We start from the raw sequence: 16265 nt of genomic DNA, 5'->3' as shown, positions 1-16265 counted from the left end.
TATATATATATATATATATATATATATATATATATATATATATATAGATAGATAGATAGATAGATAGAGAGTGAGAGAGAGAGAGATAGAGAGAGAGAGAGGGAGAGAGAGAGAGAGAGAGATAGGGCATACACATCCTTAACTCTCGTGTCTGATATTCACTCGACCATTTCGTGCCAAAAACACGTGTTGTATAAACTTTCCCAAATTAACGTTTCTTTACTAGAAAAAAACAAATATTCTTATTAAATTATTGACATAAAGAATGTTTTGTTAAAAATTTCGTTTTTCTCATTTTTTCAGTTACAAAACTCTTCTTATCTTTGCTAGCTGGTGACCCCACTTATTCCTTAAGGTTTCATTTGTTTCCATTTTGATATGCACGTCCGTTTAATATTCTTTAGTTTCTTCATTCTCCATAACATAACTTTTATACTCAATCTATATAAATAAAACAGTAGATGTACGTATGTATGTGTGAATGTGTCTGTGTGCAAATATGTAACAGATAAACTCATAAACTACTGGTCACATAACACTGAAAGTAACAGAAATAGTAATCAAACACCAAAGACGGTTTATAATGAGTAAAATCTTTGTTTGGATGGGTGAATAACGCGTACAGAAATGTCTCGGCAAGTTGAAATTCAAAATGTTCATTTCAACTTGCCGACATATTTTTATTGGTTTGGCACATGCGCAAATTCATTCATAGCTTGAAGTGGTTTAATTTTAAATATTTTTTATCTGCCTGTTAGGTTAGCTTAAATGGTAGGGAACGCGGTTGGAGCACTTAATGTTTTGGTTTCGATTCTAGCTGATGGCACCCAAGTCATTTGTTTTTAAACGTTTGAAATATACAATTAAATAAAGAATTGGCTCTGTAATGATAATTATGAAATCTACACGAATGAAAATATATTTAAGCGTATTTTACGACCGACCAAGATCGGGAGGACCTGGTAGTGTATACTAAATACTGCGTGTGGTTCTTGGCAATACTCAAAGACGCTATCGTCGTCCAAAAACGGCCTTACGAAAACCAGAAATCACCACATTTTGGTATATCCGACGTTCGGTAGTCGCATCAACATAAATAATCGATTTAACTATTTTAGTAAACTAGGGGTGAGGGTGGGAGGGGTTTGCCCGGGCATAAAATACACTTAAATATGATATTAGAATTTGTCCAGATTTCGTATATATTATTATAGAGTAGTGATTTTAAAAGTAAAAAGAAAAGTAATTGGGTGCCGTCAGCTAGAATCGAAACCGAAATTGTAGCATTCAAAGCTGGTGACGTTACCACTGTACCAACGTGACACGCATATGGACTGATTAAGAATTAAAAATTAAAAATAAACTAAGATGAATGTACAAAATGTATAACGATTTTTTTTTTTTAATTTTTACCTATTTTTGACCCTTTAAGAACTATTTTAACCGGATAAAAATCCATAAAAGAACAGTCCATAAAAAATCCAATCATTTGAGGCCCCTAGCGCCACTCTGCGACTTTTAGTTTCGGAAGAGATAAAGTTTGAAAATATGGAGACAGACAGACAGACAGACAGACATATAGTGTTTTATATATTAGATTATCGATTAAACTAATGAAACGAACGCAATTTTCGAAACGTTTAACTTTTATACTACCGAAAAGAAACATGTTTTTTTTTTTTTTAAATCTCAAATTAAAGTTTAAAAGACAAAAGTAAAATATTACGGTTCTTTATTTCGCCTTAATCGAAAGAGAAGCAGTTACACTCGCCTTTGCAGTATAAAAGAACCATTTTGTCTATTTGTTTTCTCGTCGTGGCCATTTAAAAATATTTCAAAATACTGTGACTGGCAAAATAGCATCTGTCAAAAATAAGACGAAAGAATTCCATGGGAACAGCTGCACCAGTAAGACACCAGCAGAAGTCATCTAACGGGAGCTTAGTTTGCTGACGCGAAGGAAAGTCAGTGTGGCACGAAATGGACTCAGCTACCCCTCCTCCACCAACACCTCCTCCTCCATCTCTTCTTATTTCTCCTCCTTCATCCATCTGCTTTGCACTTCTTTCTTTGTGTCCACCTCTACAACCCGCGGTATAAAAAATATAAAATAAATAAATAATGACTTGAAACTACAATGGGCGGCTTTATTTACTAGGAAACACCAGGTGGAAATTGACATCATCCATCTGAAATATATTGCAAAGCTTTCATTCCGTTATTAAGGTAGAAAGACTAAAACACAAAAGGCATCGAAAATTGGTTCTTAAACGAAGAAAAAAAAAAAAAAAGATACAAAAAGTATTTATAATGTACGTACCTATCACAGGACAAGGATGTCATGTTCCAAAAATCACGTAAATTGATCAAATAATGTTTTTTTTAACTAAGAAAATCAAAAACTACAATTTTTAGCGATTAAAAAGTGTTAATTATTTTGAATACAAACAAAATCACGATAATCAAATTGAGTTGTCGCCCTTGAATTTTAACAGATTCTAAAACAACATGGCAGCTTTCTTATTAGTACCCGTAATAAAATTTAATTTTCTTAATTAAAAAAAAATTACTTGATTAATAATACGGAATATGACATCTTCGTTCCATGACGAGTACGTACATCACAAAGATTTGTCTGTATTTTCTGTTTTTTTTTTTTTTTTTTTTTTATTTTTTTTAATCAAATTCTAAATCAGAACCTTTTCGGGTTCTTTAATATCAAATCCGGTCGTTTTGGTAAAAGTTTTTGTGTTTTAAATTCTTTATATCTTTAACTATTTAATCAAGGTGTTTGGTTTATGTTTAGTGCGTACAAAGAAGTAGAGTAGGCATGTTAATGCTGTGTGAGCTTAGCGCATATTTGACAGGCATTGTAGCTATATATATATATATATATATATATATATATATATATATATATATATATATATATATATATATATCAGATCGCCTCAGCAATATATATATAAACCAACAGAGTCCTAGCCATTGTTGAGATGGCTTGTTTTTTATTGACTGAGGTAGTCTCTGGTTCTATGCATTTCTAGGAGGTCCACCTGCTCAGGCTTTATCTTCTCCCTTTTCAAAAGGGGTTCGTTTATTTCTAATCGTCTGATGCACATCTACTAGGGAATGCTAACATAGCAGCTCAGATACTTTTCTTTTTTTGCAGGCCAGAATCCTTTTCCTCCAGGGCGCTGAATTTTCAATCCCACTTCGTGTCGTTCAATACCACTTGTGTCGTATATTTCCGCCATAGGAAGGAGATAAATATTAGCTCTCCTCTTTATTGTGTGTGTGTGTGTGTGTGTGAGGGAGGGAGGGAGGGAGGGAGAGAGAGAGAGAGAGAGAGAGAGAGAGAGAGAGAGAGAGAGAGAGAGCTTATGCATGCTATTGCTTTGCGTAACTGTCGCTCGTTGCATGTATATCGTAGTATACATTTACACATGCGTTAACATGTAGATATTTCGGGACCCAACACATTGTAGCAGAGTACGTCATAAGGAACATAGGACAAGTAATAACTTGACTTGTTACGCACGTTCTTTTTTATATAGTTTTTTTCTTTATCCTTACGGTGACGTCATATCGCGTTTCGTATGCATTTGCACTCTATTACACATGTACCAAGTTGCAGCAGTTATAAACATCAATATGTCGGCGATTGTGCGGTATAGTAAGCAAGAAAGAAAAGGGGGGGCAGAAAATAAATAACTGTCACCAAATGATAGAAAACGTAATAATTCTATCGACCTGTTAGTTTAAAATTTTTCAAAACTTATTTCTAAGTTTTGTTATTTCAGAATTTGTATCGTTGCTTTCACTTAACCGATTTCGTCAAAGAAAATGGCGGTCGAATTTTATTATTATTGTTTTTATTTTTAATTTTTGGTTGTCGCGTATTTCAGACATAAAATATATAACATATGTTTAAAAACAGGCTTACAGTACCACTAACCCAATTGTACGCCTAAAATAAGCGACCACCGAAAAACACTTTTTTTTTTCTGTCCGTCTTTTTTTTTTGTCTTATTTACATTTTGATGGCTACTACTACTACTACTACTACTACTACTACGTGTTATCTACACAAGAAGACTCCAGCTCTTTATGTGATTAGCCACCGTTCGGATAATCCGCTGGAGGCAGAGAATGGGTCTACTGCTTGTGCATTATTCAAATTTTACACGCAATTCTGCAGCCATTTAGTATTTTCTTTTTATTCCATTTTCACCCCCAAAAAAGGCACAGTGTCACTTTGATGTAGGGGAGCTACTATCGAGGACATAAGTGGCAGGAATACTATGTAGGGATATAAGCAACAAGATGTCTGTTCACGTAACACTTGAATTTCTGCATGTCAGTACAGTTGGGAAAGCTGAGCCCCGGAAGGGAGTTCCAAAGTCTAGCAGTTCTGGGGAAGAAACTATTGGAGAAGAAGGCTTTCAACGTATTAGTGTTATGTAGTAGTGTTATATGTATTAGTGTTATATAAGTGTTACATGTATTAGTGTTATATAGTAGTTTAAAGCGCATAATCTTTTCTACATTTCCCTGCTATTAGATCTAGTTTAAAAGTTTTCTTGTTATTCAATGCATTGAGTAAATTATAGGAACGAGGCAATTGTCTTGTAGGAGTTCAATTTTGGTTATAAAGCATCACGCACAGTTCGAAACAGCAACAAAGCATTCGGCTGAGGCATTTTCGACTCTAAAAGAAATTTAACAGATAAGAATTGGAACGTTGAATAATTGCCACTGTCGTCAACACTTTCGGTAAAATAATAACTCCAGAAAAAAAAAAAATCGTAGATGAGATGCACCAATAAACAAAATTGAGACCGTTTTATCGATCAGTACTGACTTGTGTGGGTCCAAATATTACTTGGTATTAAATAGCATCCCTTGAGCCTTAGAGAGTTTCCTAATATATATATTCTTCTGGGTACAATATAATGATCAATAGAGAATTGGTTCTATAATAATTAATACGAAATCTGCATGAATTAAAATATCATATTTAAGCGTATTTAAAAACCTGATACCGCCGGATAGCCTGAGAGAGAGAGAGAGAGAGAGAGAGAGAGAGAGAGAGAGAGAGAGAGAGAGAGAGAGAGAGAAACCAAGTTATGTTGTCATCAACGTTTCGTCTTTATTGTAAGACTTCTGTATGGATAAAATTAAAAAAATAAAATGCATGTACAATATTTGAAAATATATTTTTGTTGTAATGAAATGTATGAATTTGTTCTATTTCAATATATATATATATATATATATATATATATATATATACTAGCATTTCAGCCCGGCGTTGCCCGGGTGTTTGGAGGTGTATGTTGAGCAAAAAAAAAAAAAGCGGTCATTTTTAAAAATTTGACCCCTATTATGACTCCTTAACATTTATTATTTTGGGCTCAAATAAAGTTATTAAGTTAGATCCACGCCCAAGAAACCTATATCTAAAATTTCAAGTGTTTAGATCCAAAATTGTCGGAGGAGTTTGGTAGAGTTCTCAAAGGTCAAATAGTTGAACTTTGACCCCTTAACAGCCAAATTTTTGGCCGAAAACCGATCACAAAGATTTTCCCAAGTCTCAGTACCCGGTATATCAAATTTCGAGTCTGTAGACTAAAAATTGACAGAGTTATTGCGTAGGGAAATGTTCGTACACACACACACACACACACACACACACACACACACACACACACAGACACACACAGACACGTTCACTTTTATACATATACTAGCATTTCAGCCCGGTGTTGCCCGGGTATTTGGATGTGTGTGTTAAGCAAAAAAAAAAAAAAAAAGTGGTAGTAGGAAAGCAGGCTCGAACCCGTACCGCGAAGGAGGAAAAGAACGGAGGGGGGCATGACGTCTTTATCGTTACGACCGCCGCCAAACCGGATGTGACGTAGGTTTTAATTAAGGCTAGATAATCGAAAGGAGAGGATGACTTTCAAAAATATCGGCGAAAAAAGCGACCCCCGCATGTAGAAAAGTGCCCAGTTGAAGGTGAAGATATCAATGTTTTTAGCTAATTTTTCGGTATTTGTCGTCTGAAAGGTCGAGCTTCAAAATAATACAGACATACACACACACACAGACACGTTCACTTTTATAGATATATAGGCTTTGCTCGGGCCCTATGGACTCTTTATAAGGTCATGTGCATATGTATATATTAAAAAGTGTGAATATGTAAAGTAATGCCTTTCTGTATGATAGTCTTCCTTAACTACCATAGAGAAACGACAGACAGACATTTTCACTTTTATGCATAGATAGATAGATTGGATACAATATATAGTAATGATTTAAAAAGTATTAAAAAAAAGACTCATGTGCCACCACCGAGAATCGAAACCAAAACGTTCAGCTCACGATTTATTTTGCCTCTGCCGTAAATGACTGGGCTATGAAAACATGTTTACTGCAAGGCTAAAAATTAAAACATGGACCAATAGCAACTACGTTATGCGTTCGTAATGCCGGCGTTCGACCTTCACCTGTCAAATTTCATTTATTTTAATTTTCACACTTTTGCACCGATCTTTCCGGGCTAAAACCCAAATATAAAGTTTTGCATGGATTCAAATATCTTATATATGAAATTTCATGTCTGTAGACCAAAAACTCTAGGAGGAGTTTGGTAGGCAAAATTTGTTAAACAAAAATATATACGTATAGATAAATATATATGGAAACAATTTTGTGTTTACTATAAACTTTTTTCGCCAATATTATGCAAGTATAAATCATGTAGAATATCTGCATGATTATAATTCATAGGAGTGTGTATATATATATATATATATATATATATATATATATATATATATATATATATATATATATACACTTAGAGAGAGACAGATAGATGTTCCGCCGTACTACCGCTTATTGCGTGTTTTTAATGGGAGGAATTTAAAGTCTTGTAGTTGGTTTTGTCTTAGAATTCACAGAGTTATCTTTCTTAATTTTTCTAACGTTGGTCAGAATAATCTAACCCCCCCCCAAAAAAAACTTTAAACTTGTTCTACACAAAGTTTAAATTCAAAGCAAGCCTTTTTCTTTTCTGACAGAAATGTTCAATGCCATCGAATGTGATCCGATCGGTCAACTATCTTTATATGTCTTTAACAAACACTAGTGCCAGATTCCTCGGTTATGTTTCCTGATAGCAGTCGTATAGACTTCTGATAACAGTCACATAGACTCTCAGAACATCCCAACATAAATGTAAGTGGTGTTTTCTCATATGCATAAACAATTACGCATATTTCCTTCTCCGACTGCGGCAATATGTGTTCTTTATCTATTGTATTGGACCACTAGTGTATTCTTTTACTAATGCATATTTCCCGCTCATATTATATCGTGTACCAGTCTCCAGATTACGTAACCCTTTACGTTTGTCACCGCCAAGCTGTTTATATAAGAAGAAACGTGCGTATATATAAATACGACCGTTGCAATATCTTTGGTGTATAATGAGGGTATGCTCCCTCAAAATTGGGAGATTCTATTTAAAAACGCTGCTGAAAGGAACTGACGAAACAAATTAATTCACCTTCTGCTATCAACTAATCAGAAACCATAAAAATATCCAACCTTTTAGCAATCCCAGCAGATAATTTTTTTTCCTGTCAACACGAAAAGGATCTTTTGCTCGTTGGCTGCAAAATTAGAAAATCCAGAACCTGAACAGAACAGCGACCCACTGAAAATTCTTCATCTCCAGTACTTGTATAGAATAACTACCCATCGGAAATTCTTCTGAAATTAAACATGGCTTCCAATTCAAGAAAACGGACAGACCCAAACTGTAGAGATGGAGTTATTCTTCAACTACGCTAAAAGGTAAAAACCTTGATGACAGGTTTAATAACCTGTAGCAATCAAATGTTTTTTTTATGTATTATTTTCGTTTGCTGTCAATAAACGTTTTTTTTTAAAAATAGAAATCGCACCAGGCACAGCATGAAGCTACTTGATTTAAGGGTTTGAAAATACTACTTAAGAGTAAAAAACTAGTCAATTATAAGTGTGAAAGGAATGGATTCCGGCCCAGAAAACAGCAATTCTTCCTCCTTTTGTCAGAAACATCGTTCATGGAATGTGAGGACTGAAGGTCAAAATAAGGAAAGTGAGGGTTACAAAGCTGCCGATTTTCTACTCTCCTTACGACTGGTTGATTGACCCACCGGCCATTCAGAGATCTTGACGTAAGGATACAGGAATATGTTAGAAAGAAATAACTTTATAGATAGTTGGGATGTTCTTGGATTCTATGTAATTGCTTTCAGAAGTCTATACGACTGTTACAAGGAAATGTAACTGACATACTCGACATCAGGGTTTATGAAAACTGTATGGAGAAATAACTTCCTGCCTATGCAGTTAGAGTTAAGAGATCGTACTAGCGTCACGTACGCCGTTGGCTTCTCTACTCGGCAACGACATAAATCTCTCCGTCCTTTCTAAAGATGCGCTGAACTAGTTTTACTTCCTGTTCTACACAGTCTCAAAATAAAAAAAAGTATTTCTATTAACCTTCAATGTCGTATGCTGTCTATCTTATTCGTTTATGGAGTCACACAAACCTTCTTTCACGGCCAATTTTAATTAGAATGAAGAACGATACTTGCGGAATAATTGTATTGATTTTGGAGATAAACTTAAATTAACCTGACACAAATCACGTCGTTCTATTTCACATGTAAACGAGCGTCAAATGTGCGCCCGTGCCATCCCGTTTAATATCACGATAGTATGTCAATGGTTTCAATTGGACAGATTACAAAGCATTCTCCAAACAGATAACGGGTTTGATTGGGCAAAAAGAGCAGATGTTCTTATTATTTGTCGCGAGAAGTTCGAATAGAAACGCTTTGTTCATTTCCATAAAACAGACTCAGCGAAATATGCTTTGAACACTGAATGCGTTATCTACAAGCCGGAAAGGAGAGTTGGCGGATTGACAATTATTTGCTTTATATATTTACACTATGTAAACATATCTGTGTCCTTGTTTAAATCTCTTCATAGCAATCTCTTTCTTTCTTTCTTTTTTCTTTCTTTCTTTCTTTCTCCTATAAAGGGGGTTGTAGCTAGAAAGGCGGGAAATTTATCAAACGGTAATTTCCTTTTTTTTCTTCTTTTTTTTTGCTGTTTTTCATCCTAACAAGGCATATTACCACTTGAACGTAAGGGGTACTGTTTGAAACCATGTCTACTGGGGATTATGTTGCAGATGAGCGAGATGTCTGTTCACATTACATTTAAACTTCTGCATGCTTGTACAGCCAGAAAAGCAGAAAACATGAAGAAAATTCTAAAATCTAGTAGCCCGCAGGAATAAGTTATTATCGTAGAAGGCTCCTCGGCATCTACGAACCTCTACAGTGAAGAGGTGAGCTTTTGCTGCTAAATGGGTTTGTCAGGATATGTACGACGAGGGAGCACAACTGCTATGAGTTCGTCAAAGCACTGTCCACTAAAATATTTTTAAAACATACACACAGTAATGCAACATTACAGCGATTGGACAGAGGGTAGAACTTAGTTGATAGTGCGAGACCCATTAGATTGGATACTCTTTTTTGGGCCTTGTGTGTAAGAGATTAGTTGTAGGTGCATGAGATCAGAAATGGCAACAATACTCAATGCATGGGTGAACAGTGAATTTGTAGAAATATAGGATATTCTCAGATGTGAGTAATTAATTTTTACAAAAGCGGGGAATTCCTTTCTTTTACCCCCCCTCCCTCTCTCTCTCTCTCTCTCTCTCTCTCTCTCTCTCTCTCTCTCTCTCTCTCTCTCTCTCTCTCTAAGACCAGTTCCGTTTTGGTGAATAGCAGCTGCTACGGTACATTCTCGTTTCAAAATTGCATCTACATCATTAAAATGATGTTTCGACAAAGACAAAAAAAAAGAAAAGAAATAAAATAAACATTTTGTCAATCGCCAAGTCGGATTTTCACCTTTAGATAGAACTAGTAGGCTGCCCAGCACTGCCCGGTCGTAAAATACGCTTAAATATGATATTTTTATTAATACACATTTCGTATTCATTATTATATTATATTGGACCCAATATATAGTAATGATTTAAAAAGTGAAGAAAAAAAAAAAAAATCGTGCGCCACCACCGAGAATCGAAACCATACAATTTACTTTTTCCTTTGACGTTAATGCCTGAATTATGAAGACATATTTGCTGCAAGGCTAAAAATTAAAACATGAGCCAATAACTACTACGTTATGCATGCATATTCGTACTGCCGTCGTTCGACTTTCACCTGGCAAATTCCATTTTTTAATATAAACACTTTTGTACCGATTTTCCCTGGCTAAAATCCAAATATAAAGTTTCGCATTATCAGTGTTGTCTGGACAGTAATGCTAAGTAATTTGAACATTTGCGAACATGATTCTTCAATTACATACGAAACTATTCCATCTCACTCTATGCAAAAAAAAAAAAAAAAAGGTTTTATTGTCATTCGAAGTGTGAATAAATTTTGTGAGAACTCTGAACTTTAAGAAAGGTTTTGGTAATTTATCATTTAAAAAAAAATTCAACCACTTTAGTTAATTATTGTTAATATCGACAAAACTATTGCATATATAGGAAATTAAAACAATAAAATTACAAATGAATGGCAAGTGTATCCCTGTGGTCGATCCTTGGGCATTTATTATTCCTGGTTTTCATAAACGCCCCCCATCCTAATGAAATGTATCAGGGATGGGTATATTTGCTGATACTACCACGTCCCATTTTCGACATGTCGGGAAAACGAACGTCAATGGCTGAATCCTTCGACAATGCAGTCGAACGGATACATTAATAGATTTCATCCAACCAAGACAATGCATCATTACCTTTTACAAGTGTAAGAAACTTTTTCAAATCAACAACTTCCATGGCTAATAGCATCCTATCTGAGAGTCAAGCATTCAAACTCTCCAGCCTAACATTTACAAGTTACCTAAATTGGAACAAAAACATTAAAGACATTGCCAAGTTTGCTGCAAATAAAGTGGACTCCATCTACCGTGCAAGAAAAATTCTCACACCTACCAGTACCCTATATCGCTGCAAGGCTACCATCCGCCATACATGTAGTCTGGTGTACGAACCACTAGCCTCCCCCTTTTAGACAGAGTCCCTACCCCCAAATAAAAAGAATCCTTCATCTAATAGATTCCACAATGCCAACCAATATCCAACACCTGTCCCATCACCGCAATGTTGTATTCTTATGCTTGTTTTTGAAAAAAAATTCAATAGAATGTGCTCCGACAGAACTTGTTGCTTTGATACCCCCCCTACCGCTCGACGTAGATACGGACCAAGTAAAGAATAGATACCCTGTATCAGACGACGCCGCCTGGCGGTGCCCGGCGCACATTTCAACTAACACCGGTGATTCGACCTTGACATTGGCACAAGCATATGGCGTCGGTTGTTTGTAAACACGTCAAATAGCAAACATGCTCGAATATTCGCCAGCAATTTTTTAAAAATATATTTACAAAACTTTTGAAGGTTTAAAAGAAAAAGTATATATTTACAAAACATTTTTTAAAGTAAGTAACAAAAAGAACGTATGTAAATAAAAGATATTTAAATAAATGGGTGTCTCTTTCTGTTTCGGATTTTTGCGACCAAGATTGATTTTTATGTACCGTGTTTTTTTTTTGTTTTTTTTTTTTTGGGGGGGGTCTGTGTGCGTTTTTAAGACAATTCAATATTTATTCTTTAAAACATTAACTTCAGCGACAATTAATATATTTTGAAAATAATACTTTTAAATATTAAATTTTGACGACTATTCGCGAGCGAGATTTTTTTTTAAAAATAAAAGATATTTCAATAAATGGGTGTCTTTCTGAGTGCGTTTTTAATATATTTACAGAACTTTTTAATAACTGTTTTCTTGTTTTTATCAAACAAAAATAGAACATTTATAATGGCATATATATTATGGACTGTTTTTCAAACATCGAAATTTTAAAATTAAAGTTAGTTTTATTAAATAAATAAATAAATAAAAAAGACCAGGTGTTTTTTTTTTCAATTAAATAATAAACTTTATTTGAACTTTCAACAAACTTTTACAGCCATAAAAAATAGACTTTATAGATATCTTATAATAATTTTTTAAAAATATATTTAACGAAACATTTTTTTTATCATTTCATTGTTGAATAAAATTTCAAAGTAATAAATGATGAAAAAAAAAAAGAAAAAGATCTCGAAAAGAAAAAACACCTCGTCTTTTTTTTTTTAAATAAAATTTTAATTTTAAAATTTCGATGTTTGAAAAACAGTCCATAATATATATTTCATTATAAAAGTTCTATTTTTGTTTGATAAAAAGAATAAAACAGTAAAAAAAAACAAACAAAAAAACAAAACAACAACAACAAAAAAAAAAAACAACAAAAAAAAAACAGTCCATTAAGTTCAAATAAAGACTGTTTGAATAAAACTTATAAAAAAAGGTTCATTCTATACGGTTTTGGCCATTTTTTTTTGTACGTTTTTAATACAATTCAATATTTATTTAAAGTGCGATGTATGTCGGTGGTCAGTGAAGGAGAAATCCTTCTAGGCCGAGGCAATTTTTATGCATAATAAAATCACAAGTATAAACAATCGAGATTAAAAAAATATATTATTTTATTCACATATCTTTTTATAACTTTTATTTTTATAAAGATGAAATGTAGTATCACAAGATAGAAATCTTTTTATAATTTTTATTTTTATTAAAAAAAAAAAAAACGCACTCAGAAAGACACCCATTTATTTAAATATCTTTTATTTTAAAAAAAATCTTGCTCGCGAATATTCGTCAAAATTTAATATTTAAAAATATTATTTTCAAAATATTAATTGTCGCTGAAGTTAATGTTTTAAAGAATAATTAAATAAATATTGAATTGTCTTAAAAACGCACACAGACCCCCCCCCCAAAAAAAAACACGGTACATAAAAATCAATCTTAGTCGCAAAAATCCGAAACAGAAAGAGACACCCATTTATTTAAATATCTTTTATTTAAATACGTTCATTTTGTTACTTACTTTAAAAAACGTTTTGTAAATATATACTTTTTCGGGTTTGTATTACTGTACACATAGATTCGAAAAAGTTGTCAAAAAACAAATATAGAACAAATAAATGTTATCAAAGGCAAGATAAGTTACTTTTCTACCTAACTGGATATATTTTTTGTGTTTTTATTCAGTGTAACATGTTTATTCAGCTCGAAAAACATGCAGTGTTTACCGATGTATTGGAAAATTCAAAATGGCAGCCGACTCTCTCTCGGAGAGGGTACGTTTGGGAAAAGGTATTATAAATAATAAACTAGACAAAATACTGTTAGAAATTCGCTCATTATATGTTACCGTGACATAAGTTGACATGTATTCGGTTGTTTTCTAACAGTATTTTGTCTAGTTTATTATTTATAATACCTTTTCCCAAACGTACCCTCACCGAGAGAGAGTCGGCTGCCATTTTGAATTTTCCAATACATCGGTAAACACTGCATGTTTTTCGAGCTGAATAAACATGTTACACTGAATAAAAACACAAAAAATATATCCAGTTAGGTAGAAAAGTAACTTATTTTGCCTTCGATAACATTTATTTGTTCTATATTTGTTTTTTGACAACTTTTTCGAATCTATGTGTACAGTAATACAAACCCACTTTTTCTTTTAAATCTTCAAAAGTTTTGTAAATATATTAAAAAAAAAAATTGCTGACGAATATTCGAGCATGTTTGCTATTTGACGTGTTTACAAACAACCGACGCCATGTCAAGGTCGAATCACCGGTGTTAGTTGAAATATGCGCCGGGCACCGCCAGGGGGCGTCGTCTGCTACAGGATATCTATTCTTTACTTGGTCCGTAAATACTCCCGACTAATCAGCCAAATCGCACCCCTTCACTGTGTAGATCACAAAATGGCGCAGGGCTTTCCATTGTAATAGCTTCATTTACCGAACTCCCTGCTTTAGGAATTCTCCATCCTTCTTCCGTTTGTACCAATATGTAAAAATTTAAATGTAATGTAAATGTATACAAATATCTCGTAACATTACTCCTCATTTAGGGTGCGCCTAACAGATATGGTCCCTAATTCTCAGTAACCCTTTACATCTCAATGGCAATAATACAAACAACCGTCACTTTTCTCTCTCCCGGAAAAATGAGCGGCCACCTCACCAACAAAAAATGAAAAAGGAAAAATAAAAAATTTTTTTTTTTTTCGAAAAAAATAGTGTCTTATACTTGGAATCTTGGAAAAACAAACAAAAAACAAAAAAACAAAAAACAAAACAAAAAAACAACAAAAAAACGAATTTAATCATTTAATAATTACATCATAACATTATTTGGTTTTCGAAAATGTTCAAATTAACCAAACAAGTAGTTGGTTTTGAGGTCTTAGATCTCTATGTAAACAGTATTTAAAAAGACGATGCTGCTTCTTTGTTATTAGAGCGACATTAGAAAATCGAAATATTTAATTTCAAGTAAAACCAGTGGTAACTACTTAATTGTCACGTCACAGTAATGACGGTAATGACCATCCAAAAAGTACGAAAAACGATATGTTACAAAAACTAATTAATGAAAAGAGTTTTCGATGACTAATAGCGAAAATTGTGTTTTACTACAAAAAAACAAAAACAACAACAAAAAACAACAAAAACAAACAAACAAAAAAACGGACAGTAACAAGGGAGGTAATTATTTTTAAAAATTTAGGCCAACTTAGCAAAGTTCATTTTTCGCTAACTGCATTCGAAAACTGTTTTCATTAACAACTATTTTTCTACCTTATCATTTTTTGTAATTTTGGGATATGTTCATTACTGCTACATGACAAGTAGATACCATTGGTTTTACTTGAAATTAAATATTTCTAGTTTCGAATTTCGCTCTAATAACGAAGAAAATTCTACGCCTATATAAGAGTCAAGTACGCGCTATGATGGAGTATTGGTGCCATATTTGGGTAGGAGTTGCTCGAATACCTTATCCTGCCTTGACAGAGTTCAAAACCGGCTTCGAAACCTGGTGGGTGATTTCATTTTCTTTTCCTTGCAACCTCTTTCCAACAGAAGAGATATTGCTAGCCTGTCTTTTCTCTATCGTTATTTTTCATGGCAAGTATTCGTCTGAGCTCCAATCTATGGTCCCTTCTTGCCAAACTGTTACAAAAAATACTCGTCTAGCTATAAGCACTATCTATAATTTCCCCCACTCTACATGTGCCTAAATCTAAACGTGGATTCCATGAACAACGCTTTTTCCTAGAACTGCTCGCTTGTGGAACTCTGTCCACTGGCCTGCTTTCCAGCTGACTACAATATGGTCGTCTTCAAGTCCAATGTAAACAAGTTCTTGCTGAACCGTCCCTTTAAATAATCAAATTCCTACTACTAACGATTACTAAACTGATAGTCCTGATGACTACCATATACTCATTAACCCTTATCCTCCAGTGGCCTTCGGGCCTTTATAAATGGTGACTTCCTTTGTAAAAAAAATGATATTGTATTATTGATTTACTATGCATTACCATCCAAAAGGTTTTGATAGTATAAAGGCTTCTCTCAGTCTTGACAGACTATGGATACCCACTGTAAGGGTGCCTGCGTGTGAATCTTTTTGGGCAAGAGTTGCGCAATCTCCAGCAACACATTTACTGAGTCGATATTGTTGAGTACCAGTGGCAAGTGGAGGTTCAGGCCGACTGGAAACAAATGCCGAGATAAGTGGAAAGTACATACAGCGCCTAGAATTCCCAAATGATCACCCACCTGGTACTAGCCAGGCTCAGCGTTGCTTAACTTCAGTGATCTGACGAGAACCGGTGTGTCAACGCGATTATTCCGCACATACGTTTTGATAGTATACAGGTCTGATAAAAGAAAAATACTTTTGTAGTTATTCATTTAGAAAACGGGTGAGGGTGGGGGTAGCAAACTTATGACAGTCGATCAGCAAAAAGTAACAAAAAGCAATTAAATAAATAAATGTTCGACTTGGCAAAATTGAAAGGAAAGCCGCGCCACCATCATCACTACGCAGACATTTATATATATATATATATATATATATATATATATATATATATATATATATATATATATACATATATATATATATATATATATATATATAAGTCACGTCGGTCATATATATATATATGTATATGTA

At 33.8% G+C, this 16265-nt stretch overlaps 1 pseudogene; it reads right to left on the bottom strand.

The window, feature by feature from the left end:
* Positions 1-15828: 15828 nt before the first annotated feature.
* LOC145240444 (5S ribosomal RNA) lies at positions 15829-15945 on the bottom strand (annotated as a pseudogene).
* Between the last annotated feature and the right edge of the window lie 320 nt (positions 15946-16265).

The sequence above is a fragment of the Euprymna scolopes genome, chromosome 19, assembly GCF_053919585.1.
Source record: "Euprymna scolopes isolate OS-2025 chromosome 19, ASM5391958v1, whole genome shotgun sequence".
In the NCBI taxonomy this organism is placed as follows: domain Eukaryota; kingdom Metazoa; phylum Mollusca; class Cephalopoda; order Sepiida; family Sepiolidae; genus Euprymna; species Euprymna scolopes.
This window is presented reverse-complemented; position numbering and strand designations above follow the sequence as displayed.